We start from the raw sequence: 21,898 nt of genomic DNA, 5'->3' as shown, positions 1-21,898 counted from the left end.
CATGGGGCAATTTATGCGAAAAGATGTTATTTTCTCTATTCCGCGTATTCCTTTCCTTTCTTCCTACACCGACCTTTTTAATTGACTCTATTTTCTTTTTATTTCTTCCCTTTCTCTTTCTACCTTCTCTACTTTTGTTACTTGTCCTGCCCCTAATTATTTTCTCCCTTCCTCTGTTGCAAGTGCTTTAATCATTACGACTAACGCCTTAACCAAAAGCTCTCGTCGTTTTACATGCGCGTAAAGTGGCTTCTGTCTGTCAGCGTAGTTGTTGAAAGAGAAAGCTGTTCGTTTTATGCTCTGCATATGTGATGTGTTGCAGCATTCTGAAGCACTTGTGCTCAAATGACTGGATTCGTCGCTCCATGACAGCTGTAGAAATCTGCTGTCCTTGGTCAAAGTGGGTCCTAAGTACTTGGAAGTATCCATTTCCTCAAGTCTTTCTCTATAATTCTGGTTGATTTGTTTTGGGTGTTAACGGTTAACCAGTTACTTGCTATTTCTTGGGATGATTTCCATCCCGCATACTCCTGATACTTTTTTCAAGTCTGGTGGTGAGCTCCTGTAGCTGTGTTTTACTGCATCCTGACAGCCTCATTTGAGGTCTTGAAGTGCCTCCTGCATGATATTCTACAGAAAGACATAGAAAAGCATTGGAGAGAGGTGACATCGTTGTCGAACACCTACTGTTATTCTGAAGAATTCATTCGATGTTGTTCAGAACTGCATTGCTTGAATTTTCATACAATGCTTGGATTACTTCGATGAGATTATTATCTAAGTTGTAGTACTTCATCATCTGTCATAACCTACTCCATGCGGTAAAAATACGAGAGCTTACATGGTATGAGCACACATACCGCCACAACTCCTTGTCGAAAGCCATTCTTCAGGGCACAGCTGAGGAAAGCGAAAGAGAGGGAGACAGAAAATCCTGGTTTGACAACATCAAGGTTTAGAGAGGTTACAATGAAAGCGAAGTTCTTAAAAATTCTAACATCAAAATCACTAAATGATATGGCAGTTGGTTAAGGCATTAGTCGTGATGATTAAGACACTTGCAACAGAGGGTCGAAAAAGTTGTGATAGCGGTGAGATTGATGCTGTAGATATTTCTGAGAGAGCAGTCTAATGTTAAATATCCACTTGACTGTAAGCCTTTTGGGCTTAAATTATGCCTGTTCCCCTGCAATGATTTCTTCTGCCTTCCCTTTAAATCTCTTTAACAGAACTCCTAGCAAAACTTTGCTGATTTTTCTGCAGTTCTAGCTGAGTCTTATTCTTGGTAATAAGTAATATCACTGATTAGGTCCCCTCTATTGGCCACTGCTTCGACTACCATATCTTCTGACAGGTAACTGTTCATGCCTTGATAAACGTTGGCTTTACACCTTTTAGGAGCTTTGATGGGATGTTATCCATTTCTGAGGAGTCCCCATCTTCGAGCATACGCCTAGCTTCTTCGACTTCCTTCTGGAGACCTGGAATAACCCCAAGTTCATTGTTGCTGTTGTTCTTGTTGGAATCGTCAAAGATGTTGCTGTCCTATCGTAGTTTATGATTGTACAGGTATCTGCAATACACAGACAATCTTTTGACGACATCATTTTCATCTGTGAGGAGCAGGCGTGTTTTGGTCTCAATGGCAGTGGCAGTGTGTTTGTTTCAGTTATGATTTCGAGGATTTCGTAAGCAACGTTGCTGTTGCCCTTCTTTATCCCAGCTTACATGATCTTGCACTGGTTTGCTATCCATTCCTCTTTGGATTCCCTCATTTATTCCATTGGTGCGGGTAATCAACAGTGAAACTATTTGATGTAGATGAAAATGATGTTCAAACTATAAAAGATTCATAAGAAGAGATCCACACGCATTATGTTTGATGCACACAAACAGAAATATTCACAGCAATGTTTGAGGTCAAAGTAGGTTGTAGGTTTGCAAAGCTCCTTGACCGACAACACCAAGGAAGCACTTCAGGAAATAACTCAAGAAGTGAATCATGGTTCATTGATGATATCTTGAACTTATTTGATTTGTGACGGGACTCGAGGAACCGAGTTAACGAGTCAGGAAGCAAGTCAGTGACACAATGCTGTGAATATGAAGACTAGGGTGAAAATTATATAGTAGAACAGCCTGAATGATTTCATTAACTCCAAATACTACATAAATGCTCATCATCGATGTTAAGTTCCGAACGATTGCCAGTGATGCACTCTGAATCGGCTTTTTCCGAACCTAGAAGTAAATACAAATAGACTGAACTGTGGAGAGTGTGCAGCTTATGTAGTCTGTTATATTACATCCTATACAACTAACTTTTGCACACCGGAGAGTGTAGTATATTCTCAATTTTTCTCATCTGGAAAAATTGATCTCTGATCACACCTAATTACTCGATAGTGTTCCTAAATATCTTAGATTTCTTTCATGTGAATTGTAAGTAGATTACTTTATTGGGTATATCTGTGAAATATTTAGAACTAATGCTTAGCAGTTTTGGCGTAATTCAGAATACCGATTTCATTTAAGTAAACAAAAACCTCCACTTTATGTGAGAAATTCTGGTAATCTGTGGTGCTTACAATCTTCTCAAGGCAAATTCTTAAAAGAAAGTCAAATTTGAAATAGCTTTAACTTTGCATATCTTTTTTCTTTTCTTTTTTTAACTGGTTACTGGTGTTCCTGTGAATTTTGCTGTTGTTACTACAATTGTTGTTTTTGTTGATATTTATTGTCGCCTTCACCCTAAAGTGGGAACGAAAAAATTGACAGTGATTCTCACAAGAACCATTAGCTCTATGTTACCAAAAACATTCAGAGAGTGCAAACTTCCGTCAAGGCAACGCCAACGTCCTCTCAACGATTAGCCAGAAATGATTTTCAAAATGAGACTGTATGAAATAAATTTTATGACTGCTCTCAGAAACGGGAATACTAAAAATAAATCAGACAGCTCTCAAAAATTAAGAAAAAGACACAGGAAAAATAATCCAGAATCCTCGTCCGGTACCGGATCGATCCCAAAATCTAATCGTGGTCAAACATTCCTGAAAGTTTCTTCTGAATTCATCCAGCATTTCTTGAGATATTTTGTCAACGGACAAACAAACAAGTACAACTGAAAATAATACTTCCGCTTTCGCTAAGGTAGAGGTGATAATTTGATTAAACTTTTTAAAATGTGTTCAGTCCAATCACTTTTGACGACAGTAACCCATTCAGCATTATGGTAACAAAACTTAAATCTAAGCTTACGGAACAGTTAATAATTCAGTATTAAAGCAATGTACATAGTATACTGACTGCCATGAGACAAGACAAAAATATTCGACTACTTTGACTGGTTGTCCGATTCTAATCTGCGGGCTAAGGGAACGATCGATACTTTTATAGAGATAACACTATATATTACTGAAAATAGATCCAATATCCAGACATACATTGGTAAGTGTGAATTTCAGAAAAAATCTTCTTATAATCGATGTATCCTAAAGCACCATCATACTTATAATCATGACGTCATCATCATCCGTACCATCATCAGCAGCAGTAATGGCAGCAAGAGTAGCGGTGGGAGTAACAGGAGCAACAGCAGCAGCAGCGGCAGAAGAGGTTGAGATGTCGGTTGTCGCAGTTGACAAGCCAGCAACAATAACATTGAACAAAACCATGAATTAATCACTGGATCCGTTGAGAAGGCATTTCCGTGATGCACTCCGAAATTTACAGATCTTAATTTAAGATCTCTCTGCATACAGGCACATATAAACACACGAGTGCGTGTGTGTGTGTGTATATATATATATATATATATATATATATATATATATATATATATATATATATATATATACATATATATATATATATATATATATATATATATATATATATATATATATATATAAATAATATAATATGATATAGGATAAATTCTTTATAAGAATTTATCAAGTAGTCAGCGTGAAAAAACCTCATAATGAAAAAAATAACGAAAAATTTCGTAATGAAAAAATTCATCGTTTCTTCATAGATATATTTAATTATATATAAAGGGCATTAACTGTGTATTAATGCCTCACGCTATCGAGGGACTAAATAAGTCAAAACTACCAAAAATAAGCAACATATTTACCGAAAACGAGGGAATGCAGCTTTTCAAAATTTATCTCTTAAAAACATTTAACTCAACGGTAGACCACTGGTTTCTCAATCAAATAAAGAAAAAACTATGAAGTAACCTGTATTCTTTTGTTCATCAGCACACGTATGGTCAAGATATATAAAAATAAACAAGAATCAACCTACCACGATGTAGCCATCACAGCAACGATGACTTTTGTTCACAATTATATATCCCTGAAAGAGATTTGAATTTATCCAGTTGCATCTCGGTAACATATGCTTATACAGAATACCTCGATAGCGTGAGGCATTAATACACAGTTAATGCCCTTTATCTCTCTCTCTCTCTCTCTATATATATATATATATATATATATATATATATATATATATATGTATATATATATAATGCGAGTAGGTGGATTACGGGAGAACGACACAACACACCCACACACACGCATATGTTTTTATAAGACCGATTTTAAAATCGATTTTAATCGATCCCTGTACTTATATAAAAACATGTGTGTGTGTGAGTGTGTGTGCGTGCGCGCAAGCGTATGTGTGTGTGTGTGAGTGTGTGTGCGTGCGCGCAAGCGTATGTGTGTGTGTGTGTTTATGTGTGTGTGTGTGTGTGTGTGTGTATTGTGTCGTTTTCCCCTTAGTCCACCTACTCGGGAGTTTGGTTGCTTTGCCAGTTTGAGGATCGAAGTCCCAGTAGTCAGTCTTCTATGGCGTCGGGTATCAACGCTAAGCTCGGTATCAATATGCAGGTGAAGAAAGAGCTTATTAGGACCGGGTTGTAAGTAGGATCGATTCGATCCATGCGGAAACGCGGCAGGAAAAGACCCTGTGTCGAGCAATGTTGGGATCGCGCCGTGGAACAGTCTCCGGCTGGCAGCCTATTCGATATAATTGAACTCCAGCCTTTAAAAATACGTGCAGGCACGGCTGTGTAGGAAAAATCTTGCTTCCGGACCACATGGCTCCCGGTTCTGTCCCACTGTGTGCCACCCTGCGTAGGTGTCTTCTACTATAGCCGCGGACCGACCAGAGCCTGTGAATGGATTTGGTAGACGGAACTAAAAGAATTCCGTCGGGTATATATATATATATATATATATATATATATATATATATATATATATATATATATAATATATGTTTGTGTGTGTGTGTGTGTGTGTGAGTGTGTGTGTGTGAGTGTGTGTGTGTGTGTGTGTGTGTGTGCATGCGCGCGCTTTTTTGTCCGTGTTTGATCCCATCTCCGCGAGAAAGTTGATATTGGTATGCTTACGTTCCCGTAATCTAGCGGTTCGGCAAAAGACACGATAGAATAAGTACTAGACTCCAGAAATAAGTTCTCGTGTCGATTTGCTCGACTAAAGCACTTCAAAGCAGTGCACTAGCATGGTCGCAGTCAAATGATTGCAACAAATGAAAGACAAGAATAAAAGAACATATGTGCGCGCACGCGCACGCACTCACATACACACATATGCATGTATGTATTCATGCATGCGTGCATGCATGTATGTATGCTTGTGTGCAGGTGGGTGAGTGTCAGTTTGCGCGCGTTTGAATATAAATATATGAAATATATGTAGTCTCAAATAGATACAAACATTTTTATCCGTTTTTATGCTTTTCCTTGTTTCAATTATTAGACAGCGGCCTTGCTCTGTCTCACACCTCCGGTATCTTCCTTGATATTTTCGTTTCCATATTCTAATACACGGAATCTGTAGTGACAATCATGACTTGGAGACCCAGTCCCAACTAATGGTTCCTCCATGTCACACGAGTTTGCTCCACCATTATATTCCCAGCTGCTCTAGCCCACGCTCGGTTTGTTAACCTTGCATCAGTCCTCTCTCCATGTCCGTCGCACCCTTATCCACTTCCCCTTAACCATCACCCACCATCAACCCGCGCTACATCTCCAACACACTATCTTAAGCTTATTCTGCGGACTTTAATCCGTACACCATCTCCCATGTTTCCCCCATCATTTCCTTCTAATGAACCCACTGCCTACACAACTTGCTGGATCGTAGTTCTTCTCCTTCTTCTGGCACTGAAATAGAATCCTTTACTTCCTCTTGCCCAGGGTGCCGCAACTGACTACTCCTCTTTAACACCACCCATTTTAATGCTACCCACCACTGCTCTGCCCATATCACTAACTCCTTCATATGTACCTCTAATAATCTCATTTACTTCATTCTCTGCTCCTTCTAACTTTTTGTTCACATGAAAGAAATTAGTCGACACATGGCAGACCGTGTTTTTTCTGAACATTTATGAGACATAAAACTCCCAATTGACTTGAATCTTGTTCATGTCTACAGCACTGCTGTTCGTGTTGTTGATTTGCTTTTCATATTTTGGTGTATCACGCGCTGGTGCCTACTAACCTAAAGTTAGATTTGAGCATTGTGTACATTTAGCACGGACACAAATCACTCTCTCTGGCAGCATATGGGCACACAATTTCTAAATATGTAGTACAGTAACTTATTGAATCACCCTGCTCATGTTCCTGCATTTAATTACATGTTATATTCTTTTAGATGCGCTATTATTACAGATGGAAAACTAGTATTAATCCGCTATTCTTTGATCTACAAGCACTACATTGCCTATGTTTTGATCTTATTTTATTGTTATACCATTTCTATGTTCATGCACTAGAAATAAATTTGATCTTACGAACATTTGTTTCATGTTATAGACTAACCAGTTTTAATAGGCGTGACATAGTGGTAGACAATAGAACAATTCAATTTATATGAAAGCATGTACTCAAATAGCTGCCATATTGCACTGGAATATACACTAGTCGAATCTCTAGAATTCTCTCTTCGTCATACCTGTGCTATTTGTATTATTTTCCGTATGTAGTATACATAGAAAGTTTATACTGTTGCGTCATAGAATTTCGATTTCATTCCTCCTTAGTTGTGATTATTATTCATCTCTCATTTGTTCGATGGCTCCGATTCTAATATTTAGCGGTTTTCCTGGTTAATCTTTGAAAGCCTTATAATGAAGACGTGCGTAGAGCACATCTTTATTAGGTGTAACTTGTGTAAAATGGCACTGATTTTGATGCTATATTGAATACATAGGAGTTGTACCTTCTCATATACATAAATAGATACAGTAAAAGGTGTTGTATGTTTAACTTCTAATGAATATTAAATGATGTCATAACCAAAGTTGAAAGTTGAAACTTGTACTGTCTTTTCGACCCTTGCTTAAATTATCAGTCAATCAAATTATAAGCTACCATGTCAAATGACATTGGACAGTGTAAACTAATCCCTGACACACAAAATACGCGGTGATCACTACCATACACCACTGCCGTATACTCGATCTCGATATGCACGTATGTACGTGTTTGTGCATATGGGTGTATATACCTATTTATCTCTCACCGTATTAATTCTTCGAAACGCCGGAGTTTTAATGGTGGCAGCTGATGAAGGGGATGTTTCTATGTGGCCTGCTTGTTTGTTGCACCTAGTTTACCATTTTGTCCTTGTTTTTTTGCCACGTCATGTACCCAGTTATGTATCTATATGTACATGTAGATGAACGTATATACATACATGTACATATATATGCATATACTCATATATTGTTTATATATACATATATATATATATACACACATAGAAAGAGAGAAAGAGAGAGAGAAAGAGAGAGTGGGAGAGAGAGAAAGAGAGTGAGAGTGAGAGGGGGAGAGAGAGAGACTGACAAAGAAAATATTTACTAATCCATGCAAGAAGTAGTATAAAGCGAATAAATGAAGCTGAAAATGCACTGAAAGTGTAAAAGAAGTTTATTATTTTTTTGTATTAATCAAAATTATAATATATGAGAAACGAGAATCTGTGTCACACGTTGTATCTGGCCGTTGTTCAAATTTCGTTCGTTTTTTTATTGAGAGAATGTGATTGACTTCCCAATTAGAAAACATACTGATTGATTCGTTGAGAATGCTCACGTGGTGAAGTAATGAAATTTTTGTATCAGATTTTTATGTTATGGCCGTGTATTTAGGTCAAGTGATAACCGCATCTGAAGCCGACATCAAACGGTTAGTCCAGTTAATATGTCGTGTGAAATTTAGAATATAGCCAAGGACGGTGTAAGCCATTCTCAAATGCTAGAATGTTTTAACCTGGTGATTGTGTGAAGTGGCTGTATGAGCAGGTATTGTCTTATTTAGCCAATGCATAGTGACATTTTTGTGTCACATATACAACATTAATGAATGAGTCACATTTTTTTGCACCCTTGCAAATGTGGAAAATTCTTATAATAAGGCAACTGGAAAAGAAAGGTTATTTTTAATGTAGTTAGAGCACATAACTGCTATTTATAACTGCAGTTAAATATTGATGAAACATCACAAGTGAATAAAAGATATCTATTTTACTACATTTTTAGAAAATCTATTTAAATATGCTGTTTACACGTAAATATATATAGTGTGACAGAGAAAAAGAAATGTGTGTTTGCGTGTGCGTGCGCATGTGTTAAATTAAACAAAGTAGCACACACACACACACACACAAACACACATACATGCGCACAAAGTTATATTGATACAGCTAAAGCTGCGAGTTACTGAAAATAGAAACACGCTACCTAAAAATAAAATACCAACAATAGATCCTATCTGCGGATCGTGCTAAGCCAACAGAAGTTTACGATAATTTTGTACCATCATGGGTAGTACTAGAAAGCGAAAAGTAAGATGTATAATTTAACTACATCAAAACACGAAACCAATAACAAGAGAAAATGTCAAAGAAGCATTAGGAGTACATTTAAAATCAACTTACAATGCAATCAGAAATTTACGAGCGTGCTGAAACTCATTAAAATCAAAATTTTATGAGAAATCAGCCACTAGATGAAAATGACGATACTAAATCCTGTATACAGTTTACCGTGTATTTCAGGCATAAATTGGCATAACCGCGAATACTTTTAAAGCTTGATATTCCAATAGTACAACTATTGAGAATAAATGCAATGATGCCTATTCAGAAATGCAATGATACCATTTGTTTGAAGTATATTTGTTTTCCAAAAGGCGTTTGAGAAGCCAAACCAACGTTAAAATGTTTTATTGTTACAGGGACAAATATCAAACAATGTACCTATTGGTCATCGTCAAGTAAGTACGACTGAAACCCCAACATTTTGATTTTGCTTAACTTGAACTTGAAGAAGACAAAAGATTCTTTTGTGCAAAGAAATACAAACATCCATCACCCAAACTTATTTCTGATCCAGTAAATTTCAAAATGCAACTTGCGTAAAATGACAACTTTTTCGTTTTTTTTTTTTTGTATTTCAAACTTTAATTAATCGTTTAAACAAATTTCATACGAAAAGCCTTTATTCACCAAATTATATCACACCATATTTCTATCGTATGTTGCCATCGTTCTGCCTGAAGCCCAATTCCACGCGTATTCCATTTGGCTGCTTTTTGAGGAAACATCTTCCATCACCCGTTTCTTATCTTATTCACACTGTCAAATCCCTGTCCGTGCAGGAAATGTGCCATGGCTCGAAAAAAATAATAATCTAATGGTGCGAAGACTGGGCTGTAGGCAGGTTGAGGCATCACTTCCAGATTCTCAAATTCTAGAAGTTTGCGCTTGGTAACATTGGCCGTGTCTGCTGGACCATTCTCATGTTGTAAGAGTGCGCATCTTCCATTGATTAGTCCCGAGTAGCAGGCTTACAAAGCATCGTATACTTGCTGCTCTTGTTGAGCCCAAATATAAACGTTCACAGCATGAATATCCGGGACAAGCTCGAAGTGCAGTACATCGTCGAAATTCCGCCAACATGACAACAGGACCTTCTGTTCAAATCGCCCTTGCTTGACAAGAGTTTCTGAAGCCTGGCCGAAGTCAAGTCAGTGATCTCTCCTATAAGGATTTCGAAATTAGATCCATTTTCCTTCCTCAGTAACAATTCGACGTCGAAAACGACCTTCCCGATGATTTTCCAGCAGTTGTTTGCAAATACTCACACGTCGTTGATCCTGGTCATTGGGACCGTTCACGATGAACTTCTCGATAACGTCTGTTCAAAAGGTCAAGCTTATGGAAGTGATGATGCTTCGTAAAGCCGACGATGAACGAGTGCTTGTGTTTGGCTCTTATTTCTTCATTGCCCACAAGGGGCTAAACATACAAGGGACAAACAAGGACAGACAAACGGATTAAGTCGATTACATCGACCTCAGTGTTTCACTGGTACTTAATTTATCGACCCTGAAAGGATGAAAGGCAAAGTCGACCTCGGCGGAATTTGAACTCAGAAGGTAAAGACAGACGAAATACCGCTAAGCATTTCGCCCGGCGTGCTAACGTTTCTGCCAGCTCGCCGCCTTGGCTCTTGTTCAAACATTTCAAGCAAAGCCTCATTTTCTCCAACAGAAGATCTACATGACATCGGTTTGTCTTCTACTGTCACCTTCATTCAAACGTCTGACCCAATGTTGACAATTCCTGGGCCTTCCACATCATTAATTTCTTTTGCTGCTGCTCTTGCGATCGGTCCCCTTTTCTTCGAAAAGTAGCATAAAATGGCTCTAAATGCAATGTTTTCACCACTCATCCTCGACGCTGTAAAACAAAGAATAAGCAATTAAGACTTATATGTTATATTTGAAAATAAAAAAAATAAACAATTAAGCAATGATTGGACAACAAGTTGTATCAAATTAATGATAGAACATGGCGATACAATCCGAAAGAACTTTTGACTCAACATGGTACTAGCGGTGCATTAATTAGAAATATAGTTGACGCATAACAATCAATTTGAAATTTAAAGAAACCGTTTATTTTTACTGAAATGCAGTAATCTGTCTTTATGCGTGTGATTTTACGCACGTAGTATCATGGAGATCCACTCACAAGACCGAACCCCAATTTTCTTCATGTTACAGATGTATAGGAAACTTGATCTGGTGATGCTCTATAGTGTAAGTACTTCCAATTCATGCTTTAAATGGATGGATTTGCTTGGGTTTATCACAATTTCTCGTTTATACATCTAATCATCAACAATTGCAAATGTATACGCTTATTCTTAGATTAAGCTTTTGGATTAGTTTATAATTAAAATTCTGTTTATTCAATGTCTGTAACTTCTAAACAAACTTCCTTATTCTAATTGTTTTGCCTTGCTGTACACGTTATATATTTACATCTATGAGTGCATTTGTATACATTATAATTTTACATTTATATAACAATTTACATAGAAATTGAACTATAATACGGTGCTTACACTTAATTAATTATACATTATTAATTTTGACTTTCTTTTGATATATTATATTTAATCATTTACGAATTTAATTGAAAACTATAGATTATACAGTTTTTTAAAGTCTTGACTGATTTTCTCTCAAAAACTTGGACCTGGTTGTAATGATATGCATTGCAAAAATAATTAACATTGAAGACTTCATTACTAAATCCCTCGTCTTATCTATGTTTTGAATCAATGCATTGATGAAATCATTTTCGTTTCTTATAATTTAGGCACCACACATTTTGCAAATAAATCTAAACAACCACATAATAAGTATAATTTTATCGACATTCCGACTCCAAATTTTTATGAGAATCAAAGCAGTTCTTAACTACATCTACATGAGCAAAGACATAATACCCAGAAACTTTTCGTATAATTATTTAAACAGTGTGCAAACTGTTACTTCCGATGGTCTGAAAATTTGTAAAAATATAAACGACGACTCAAAAAATAAATTTTCTATAAATATGAAGCAATGGCATTTTTTTTAAAATGATTTTACAGATCCTTTCAAATAACAAAATAAAGGAATAAAGGAATTCATTAAAACAAGGTTAACATGGAGGAAACGTGTAATTAATATTATCGTTGTTGTTGTTGTTGTTGCTGCTGCTGTTATTATTCTTCTTCATGCATATATAAGAGGAATAACCACCAAGGTGGATTCATAATATGCTAGGAGAAGACGCTAAATCGCCTTACCACGAAGAATGTGTTCTCCAGAAATTTCAGCAAACGCCAGGATGTAAGACGAGCAAGACAAATAAAAAGATACAAACTTTGGAGATAAACTACATATCTACGCTTCGCTGTTAACATTTTCGAATGTAAACATCTGCACTTCTGCAGTACAGTCGTCGCATGGTAAACATAATTCACAGGACTAAACATACTGGCATTCGCTGAAATTTCTTGAGAACACATTCTTCGTGGTAAGATGAGATGATTTTAGTGTCTTCTTCCAGCATATCAGGAATCCACCTTGGTGGTTATTCCTCTTACATATGTATGTAATATAATTTCTTAATCTTCGGATTTTTTAAGTATGGTAGTCGACTGGTTTAAATTGATATTAATTAATATATTAATATGAATTTCTACCCTCCATCATTACTTAAGTTATATATATATATATATACATATGTACACGGGGATAAGGGAGAGAAGATTGGAAAAAGTATATAAAAAAATGTAAAAGGGATTGCTTGAAAACTATTTACATAAAATAACAATAAGTGTAGAAGAAAAGTTACATTCTATATAAAAAGTAGCAAAACAAAGAGGCCAGGTATATCTATAAGATCCGAAAGAATGTTGAGCATTATATATATGTATATATATATATATATATATATATATATATATATATGTGTGTGTGTGTGTGTGTGTGTGTGTGTGTGTGTGTGTGTGCGTGCGTGTGTGTGTGTGTGTATGTATATGTATGTATGTACGTGTTTGTGTGGCAAAGTGTGCTTGTGTCTGTATCTGTGATGCGCTGTGGTTGAGTAAAATAGTTCATAAAAAAATATTTGTTAGCCAGAGGTATTGGATGTGATCGAATACAGAACCGCATTGTCTTAAGCTGACATGTTTGTTCCTATTTTTCAATAAGATTCTTTTAGGTGGATAGATTCCTAAATGAAGCTGCCTGACTGTACATTTTCGATATACATTAGGATTAGATTTACGTTATCTCGCAATGAACCAATGAATCAATATAATTAGCGAAAAGATGCGTGTGAGAAAAGTTTCTGAAGAGTTCATTGATATCATTGCAACAACTGAGAGGATCATCTTGCTTAATGCATAACAAAAAAAAAAAAGGTTTTGAATTGAGACTAACTCGCATAATTTCCTGTAATGTTTTCTTCAGTCTTGAGGCGAGAAGCTTCTATCTAGATAGTGATAAGTCTGTAACGCGATCATCCGTTAAATAACATTGTATTCATTCAATTTTACTTGAGGTATGTATTCAGGATACACAAAAGTTGCAGCACCTCACCCAATAAGCAGCTTCTTCACAGAGTATTTCAGACTATTTGTACACCGTGTTGAGGAAACGGAAAAAAAAACTTTTTTTCATCATAATAAAGTGGCCAGGATGTTGAATTTAACTTTCGTTAGAAAATATTCTATTTTTACTTTACAGGAAAATCAGTTTTGCTAAGACTCTAAAACATGTAGTTGGCATTACACCCTGGTAGTTCTTTCCACGTCATGTAAAATGGTAAAGCCATCGATCGCCTAACATTGTACAACTCATCTTTTGATCCACATTGCGGAAGTAGGCCGGAGATTCGATACGATGTTTACTCTATTACGGGTTATCTATGACAACAAAAGAGTAACTGGCATATTCTCTTAATAGCTCGTAGTCGTTTATTTAACGTAAAATAATCGTAAAGGGAGAGGGAAATGAAGGTCATATTTTGCTTTCACAATACATTCCGACGAAATGGTAATGATTTAAGATAAAACTTGTGAAAAATAAGCAAATATAATTCATAACATAATTATATTTGTTGTGTTAGGTGAAAGACATTATAGAAAGACATAAAAATTGTGGAGAAATCACAAGTGAAGAACAGATATTTATTTTACTGCATTTTTCGCAAAATCCGTTTAAATATGCTGCGTTTATAAGCAAGTATGTATAGAACAAGTGTATATATAGATACATTAATATCTTTCGATGCCCATGCAGGTTATCAAACTGCTAATTTCTGAGGTTATTTCGAAAAACTGGTATCGGTGCAAGATTTAACAAGCTGTCGGTGAAATCAGTTATGAAGCTGGAGCCATGGCCTTTCATAGTAAGCAAGTGTGAATAGTCTTCCACTGTCTGATGGTGGCGGAAAAGAAAATTATGTGGTGGATAAGATCAGGAAGAGAGGGGATAAGGATTTTTCTTTTCAGGAAGGTGAACGTAGAGTTGCAGGGGTTGTGAATATATACGAAAACACCCCTACTGTCACATCGGATATCACACAGAAAATGAAAATGAAGATATTTACAACGAAAGCAGTGACGTCGGTGATAGCTAAAACAATTTTCATAACAAGCCACAATGAACAATTGCACACAGCTCACCTTGCAAGTGGGGCCCAGTTAGAATATTCTTCAGGTTGAGTAGCCCATCCTGCTCAAAATGTCGCTGAATAAGGTTTGTTTAAGGATGATGAACGGAACACAGATGTTTCCAGAAGTGAATTATTCAAACCCCATATAATTTCTCTCAACACATGGTTATGATGCTCCTCCACTACTTCTGCTCGTGATCAGAGATGCAAATATCGTCAGCCACTAAAGGACTGGCTAAGGTCAAGCAACTGACAAGCAAATCTGTGATATTGAGCAGAATATTTGCTGTAGCATGTACATGGTAGCATTTCAAATCAAAAGCCATGAGAGAATATATTCAGTAAATGAAATTTTATTTTATTCTTGTGCACGCGCAGGGTATGCATCGCTCCTCCGATTCTTTTTTCCATCATTGTTATTATTATTATTATTATTATTGTTATTATTATTATAATCATCATCATAATCAATAGTATTATTATTATTATTATTATTATTATTATTATTATTATTATTATTATTATTATTATTATTATCATCATCATCATCATCATCATCATCATCATTATAATGACCGTGATTCTGCAGCTGTTGTTTATTGCTTAGGCGTATATTTGTGGTCTGGTCTGTGGCTTATAGTTTGTCGAGTTCCGCAAAAACTGTATTATAATGTAAGTGTTTTTCTATTATGTGGAATTATTGCTAATTGTGAAGATGCTCAGTTTATACTTTTTCTATTATATTTATGGAAAAACGTCATTTCGAAAATATGTCTGTCAGACACGCCCCTTCAGCGAACAGAAACATTATATGAAAGGCCGATAACAGCCTTTGAAATTTGGGCAGCGATGAGTGATTGTACAAATCGCAGAATGCCCGGTTTGAATTGTCTGCCCTATAAATTCTATGTATTCATGCCAGATTTGATTGGCAACTTCTTGGCAGACGTCTACTACAACTGGCAACAGAACGGGAGAATCCCTGGTGCTCTTAGCAGAGGTGGGGTGACACTGCTAGGGAAAGACGCCAACAATGGGGGCCGTACTAAGAATGTTTCGGCGCATATCTCTGCTAAACACAGTGTTTAATATTTTGGCCAAGGTGTTAGCGAAAAGGTTGGCGCTTCTTGTTGGTAGCCTGGTCGAAGAAGCACAAACGTGCGCAATCCCGAGCAGGTCTAACCACGACAACCTCCACCTTATGCGAATTTTCATAGAGAGAGCTAGGACCACAGCTGGCTTCGGGAGTACTCTGACCAATTTGGATCAATCAAAAGTATTCGATAGGGTCGACCATCGCTACTTGGAAGCTGTCCTGAAAGCAGGCGGTTTCGGACCCGTTTTCAGAGGCTGGATCACTGCATTGCAGAGCGGCACCTGTTCAGTGGTCAAAGTAAACAGCCACCTATGGGAGTTGTTTGGCATTGCACGTTCGGTCCGCCAGGTCTGCCCGCTGTCGCCTCTTCTATACGTATTGGCACTTGAGCAAATGTTGCAGAAGCTGGAACAGCTAAGGAACATCCCTTTCGAACTGGGACAAGGAAGGGCAGTCTCAGCATACGTAGACGATGTCATCGTCATGGTGTTGGACGATTCCAAAGTGGAGATGGTGGGCCCCATCCTAAAGGAATATGAGTCGGTTGAAGGGCCTAAAATCAATGGCGACAAATTAGTTGGTTTGCAGTTGGGCTCCTGGAGAGGTAGGACGATGCCCTCGGATGGCGTCATCAGACGCTGGACCGACAGACCAGTTAACGTGCTCGGGTTCTGGTTTGGTTCCGACCAGGTTGATAAGAAATGGGATAAGGTGGTGAACAGAGTAGCCAGTCTTATCCAGAAAAGGGCTGAAAGAAAGATGTCCTGTCCTTGAAATGTCGGGCAAAGGTGACGAATGCTTACATCGCCTCCATTATTATTTATCGCCTGACCGTCGTGCCTTGTCCCGGTTACTGCTTGACCAAGCTGGAGCGTTTTTATTTAAATTCTTGTAGAAGGGACGCGTCCCAATGGTCAGGGGGTTAGCATCCTGTGAGTGGCGGATTAGGTATGACGTCGCTGCTAATGTACAGACACGCGCTTAGGTGACGCCGTTATGCCACCTGCAAGGCTTTCTGAACGGTGAGCGTGTGTGGGCTCCGTTTGTGAGGCTTGTCGCTCCGCAGCTCGTCTCCTTGATGGAGCTGCAGTTCTGGGTGAAGAAAAGACCGAGACTGGGCGTTTGGCACCTTGAATGTCATGAGGCGCTCACAACCTTCTAACGGTTGGGCAATAGGAAGGGTGGATGTTCCGCTTGAGAAATTCATAGAGGATTAGTAGCGGGAAAGTGCGACAACACTCTCGGGGAGACTCTGGGCGCCGACGACAACGAACTGTCTAGTCTGTTCCGGAGGATTTTCCGGTCAGCAACTATCATGGATAATTTCCTGATGTCCCTAACCTGGCAGTGCTACAGGGGGGGGGGGGGTGCTACGGTTCGAGATAAACTTTATAGGCACGGATGTGCTATCAGACGGACCTACTGAGGTGCGCGCAGTGTGACGAAACCGTTCTGCATGACCTCATTCAGTGTGTGGGCATTGTGAGGTTAACTTGAACAGTTGCTGTCACAATTGAGACGGATCTGTCTGTCGGCCGAGTCTGCAGTAATGATTGCACCGCCGCCCGCCTTCAATCGGGAAGGCGTGGCAATTTTCCTTTGCCTGATAGCTATGGCGAAAGAGGTTGTGTAGTGGACAAAGCCGAAAGGCATGAGGACAGATACGTTCCTCTTTGGTAGAGCTCTCATAGATTTTTTCATGTTTCACTTGAAAGGAAATTGAGAGTGGAGAAAGAAGTGTTGCCCTCGAGTGAGTTTATTGAAAGGTGGGTGAAAGTTGAGAAAATTACAAGTGTGGATGGAATCTCTATAAGTGTAGACCTATGAGTCGGAGTGGGAACTTGTTCTTAGGGTTTCAGAGGATTTGGAGAGGGCACTTACTCCTAGGGTTTCAGAGAAATATGGGACAGTAGGATTCCTCGATTATCCCTAGAGGCGTTCCTGTATTAAGAGGGCCACATCTCCCCTATCTCATCCCCCCACTCTCTTTTAACCTTTGTATGCTATGCATATATACCTTCATTTCCAGTGTATACTGTGTATTTCATTATTAAAGGTAAACGCCGACGCTTTATGTCTCTCTCTGTATTGTCCCCTCATTCTTCACCCATATGACAAATAAATGAAATCATTATTATTATTATTAGTAGTAGTAGTAGCAGTAGTAGTAGTAGTAGTAGTAGTAGTAGTAGTAGTAGTAGTAGTAGTAGTAGTAGCAGCAGCAGCAGCAGCAGCAGCAGCAACAATAGCAGCATTCAGTAGTCTTATTCTTATCACCTGCTTTCTTTGCATTACCGAGCACAACCTTTTGTTCTTTGGGTATATGCTGTGGTTTGTTGTAGTGCTCTTATTTTCAGTGCATTGTAAGTGTTTTACGTAGGATATGTGGGGTGCCTAGTACTGTTATTTTCTGTATCTTATATATACTTGCAAGTCCTGACGTTTTTGTTATGTATTTGTCTGGATTTTTTTCTTATCATACCGAATGCGCCTACTATAATAGGAATTGTTTCTGTTTTTAGGCTCTGCGTGGGACCTTGGGCGAGTAACTTTTTCTAAAGCCTCGGGCCGACCAAAGCCTTGTGAGTGGATTTATTAGAAGGAGACTGAAAGAAGCCTGTCATATATATATACATACATACATATATATATATATATGTCTGTGTGTGTGTGTGTGTGTGTGTGTGTGTGTGTGTGTGTGTAATTATACACGCACATACATATGATTACACTTATATATGCACGTACATATATAAAGATACATATGTACGTATGTATAGCCTTTCTATTCAAACTCCATTGTCGTACTCTATTTTACATTCAGCAAGCTGTAACCACATTTTAACCGGTAACACTACCAATTATTTTTCAAACTTTTTCGACAATGATTTCTTAGCTGCAACTGTAGAATATACAGATGATGTTTCAGAAAGTTTTACACTTAGAAATTCTTATATTGATTGATTACTTCTTTGGGAAACAGAAGAAATGCAACTTTTTATACTGCAGGCCAAACATTTGTATGCAACCTGTATCGATATTTGTATGCTGGTACTAATACAGGTTTAGTGTAGATATCTCTAAGTGTTACTGCTTCTCCTTTAGCAGTACATATCATTCAAATATATGAAAATATTTAATTTCCCTTGATATATAAGCTTAAAAATAATACATCATAGTAAGAAACCGTATCGATTGTTAAGAAATATTAATATTAATCAAGTAGCAACCCAAAGCGAAACGCATGTTCTTCAAGAGCCGATAATTGTTGAAGAGTGTCTTTTAAGAAACGGCTGTTTTTGACATATGGCATCACAGCAATCTCAGAACAGCGATCATCACAAATAACCCAAAGGCCAGTTTATACAGTGATGGATGAGGTATAAAATACGTCAGCTATTTCATAATATATACGGATTTACTGCTTAATCGAACCCTGGACAGTAATATTTACTACGTGACAAAAATTCTAGATTTAACATTCAAATATGGTATTGTTTCGTCTCAGGATAAAACTGTCTTATGTGTTAATTTTAAATGGTTTTAAAAGAATAAATTTTATTATTGTGGACTTTTGTTTATTGTGTTATTTGTCTCTTTTCCACTCTCTTATGTGTTTATTTTCTTTTGATTTTACTTCAAACTTTATATTCTTTCCCTTTTCTCCCCCTTCATCATGATAATCACATTGATATTGCCACTATTATCATTATCATCAGTGTTAGATTCTTATTAATATTATAATAATTATCTATTATTATATTATTACCATCATCATTATCAGCATCATCATGATCGTCACCGTCAGTGCATCCATATATGCGTTAGTATTCAAATTAAAATTACAAATTGGTATGGATGTTCTTCAGATAATCTATAAAACCTGTCGGAATTTTGAATGAGCGATAAAGAGAAAAAAAGTTTCCTTAAAATTTTTCAATGCATATTGTTTTCTGCTAGTGTCTGTCAAGTGAATGTATGTATGTATGTATGTATGTATGTATGTATGTATGTATGTAGGTGTGTATGTATTTATGTATGTTTGTATATGTATATATATGTGTGTATGTATATATATATATATATATATATATATATATATATATATATATATATATATATATATATATATATATATATATATATATATATATATAGGAATGCATACGAACTTATGTGCAAACATATATATATATATATATATATATATATATATATATATATATATATATATACACTAAATTTATGTATTATGCTACAACTTTAACCAATATACGCATACGTAGAATTTTGACAATAAAATCTATGGAAATGTCTTTTGCGCGGGCACGTATGTGTGCGTGTGTAATATTTACATGTTTATGGGTTTACATACATAGTTATGTTTGTGTGACAATGATCATTTTGAGTCAGAGGCAAAACCGATTATATATATATATATATATATATATATATATATATATATATATATATATATATATATATATGCCTGAGTGTGTGTGTATGTGTGTATGCGTGTGCGTGTGTGCGTTTTTGTATATATGTATATATGTATATATGTGTATGTACGTATGTATATGTATGTATTTATATGTATATATATGTATGTATATATTTATCTATGTATCTCTATATATACATGCCTATAGATATAACACACACACAAGCACACATACACACATATATATATATATATATATATATATATATATATACACACATATATGTGCCTATAGATACATATACATATACAGAGAGAGAGGGAGAGAGAGATACAGACATACATATGTTGGTACGTACGTACACCCATACATACACACATGCATACACACATACATACACACATACACACATGCATACACACATACATACATACATACATACATACATACATACATACGTACATACATACATACATACTTGTTTGTAAATAGATTCACTGCAAATATCAATGACAGGAAAAGAATGGCTCTTTAAAATAACAAAAAGTTAATACTTGTTATTGGCTGAGATAAAGAACGAATAGAAAACCATTGTGTGAATTATTTCTTCTGTTATATAATAGGTAATGTAATAGAAAATGGAGTTAAATGAGTATAAGATGCAGTTGGACCAATTTTGAGAAAGAAGTCAGAAGTATGCTTAAAACTTGTTCGGAAAATACTCATAGTGGCAATAAACCATTTAACTCGAATTTAATACTTGAATAGATGATCGACGAAAGCTTGTAGCTATGATTTTACAACTTTTTCTTTTATCAATTAGCCACTTGCTAGCAATAATTCGTACACACACACACATACACACACACACGCACACACATACACAAAGAGACTCTCACACACACATGAACACGCACACACACACATACGCACGCACACGTACACTCACATATATTTATAAGATAATTGCGAGTAAGATCTAAGGATAAACGTGTAGGAAGGTAGTAAGTTCCAAGCAGTTCTTAGAAGGTATGCAAAACAACGTTCAAGGAGAATAGTGGTTTATTGACGTAGAAGGTTGCAAACGTTTCCCGTTTCGAAGTTCGATAACCTGAAAAATTGTTCATGGTTAGCAACTGGACTTGCTATGTATGCAAATAAAATTCCAAATCTAGGGAATAGAACAGCTAAAATCCAGGCTAGATACGTTTCCTCGCTAGCAGAGCTTCGGAAGTAGTAATTACCTAACTAGGAGTATTCCGCCGGCTTCTCATCATGTCAGAGATAACTTAGTCAAGTGAAGGTTACAATGTCGTTAACGGATCCGATGTTACTCGCAGTAGATTAATGGAATGGAAAGTATTCATGCATTTTCGATCAAATCTCCTACAGGTTAACATGGGATGCCTTGTCGACAATGTAACCTACATTTGACTAAGGTATTTTTGGCCTGATGTGTAGCTTGCGGAATACTCCTCGTTGAGTAATTACCACTTCCGAGGCTCTGCTATGTCGGAAACAAGATTTTACGTACTCTATTCCATAAATTTGGGTTTTTATATATGTATATATATATATATATATATATATATATATATATATATATATATATATATATATATATATATATACAAATATATACATGTGTGTATGTGTTTGTGTGTGTTTGTGTGTGTGTGTTTGTGTGTGTGTGTGTGTGTGTGCGTGCGTGCGTATGTGTGTGTGTGTGTGTGTGCGCGTGTTTGTGTGTGTGTGTATGAACATATTAACACTAGAAGATGGAC

This window comes from Octopus bimaculoides, chromosome 13 (assembly GCF_046866305.1).
Source record: "Octopus bimaculoides isolate indiv1 chromosome 13, ASM4686630v1, whole genome shotgun sequence".
NCBI lineage: Eukaryota > Metazoa > Mollusca > Cephalopoda > Octopoda > Octopodidae > Octopus > Octopus bimaculoides.
Note: the sequence above shows the minus strand (reverse complement) of the source record.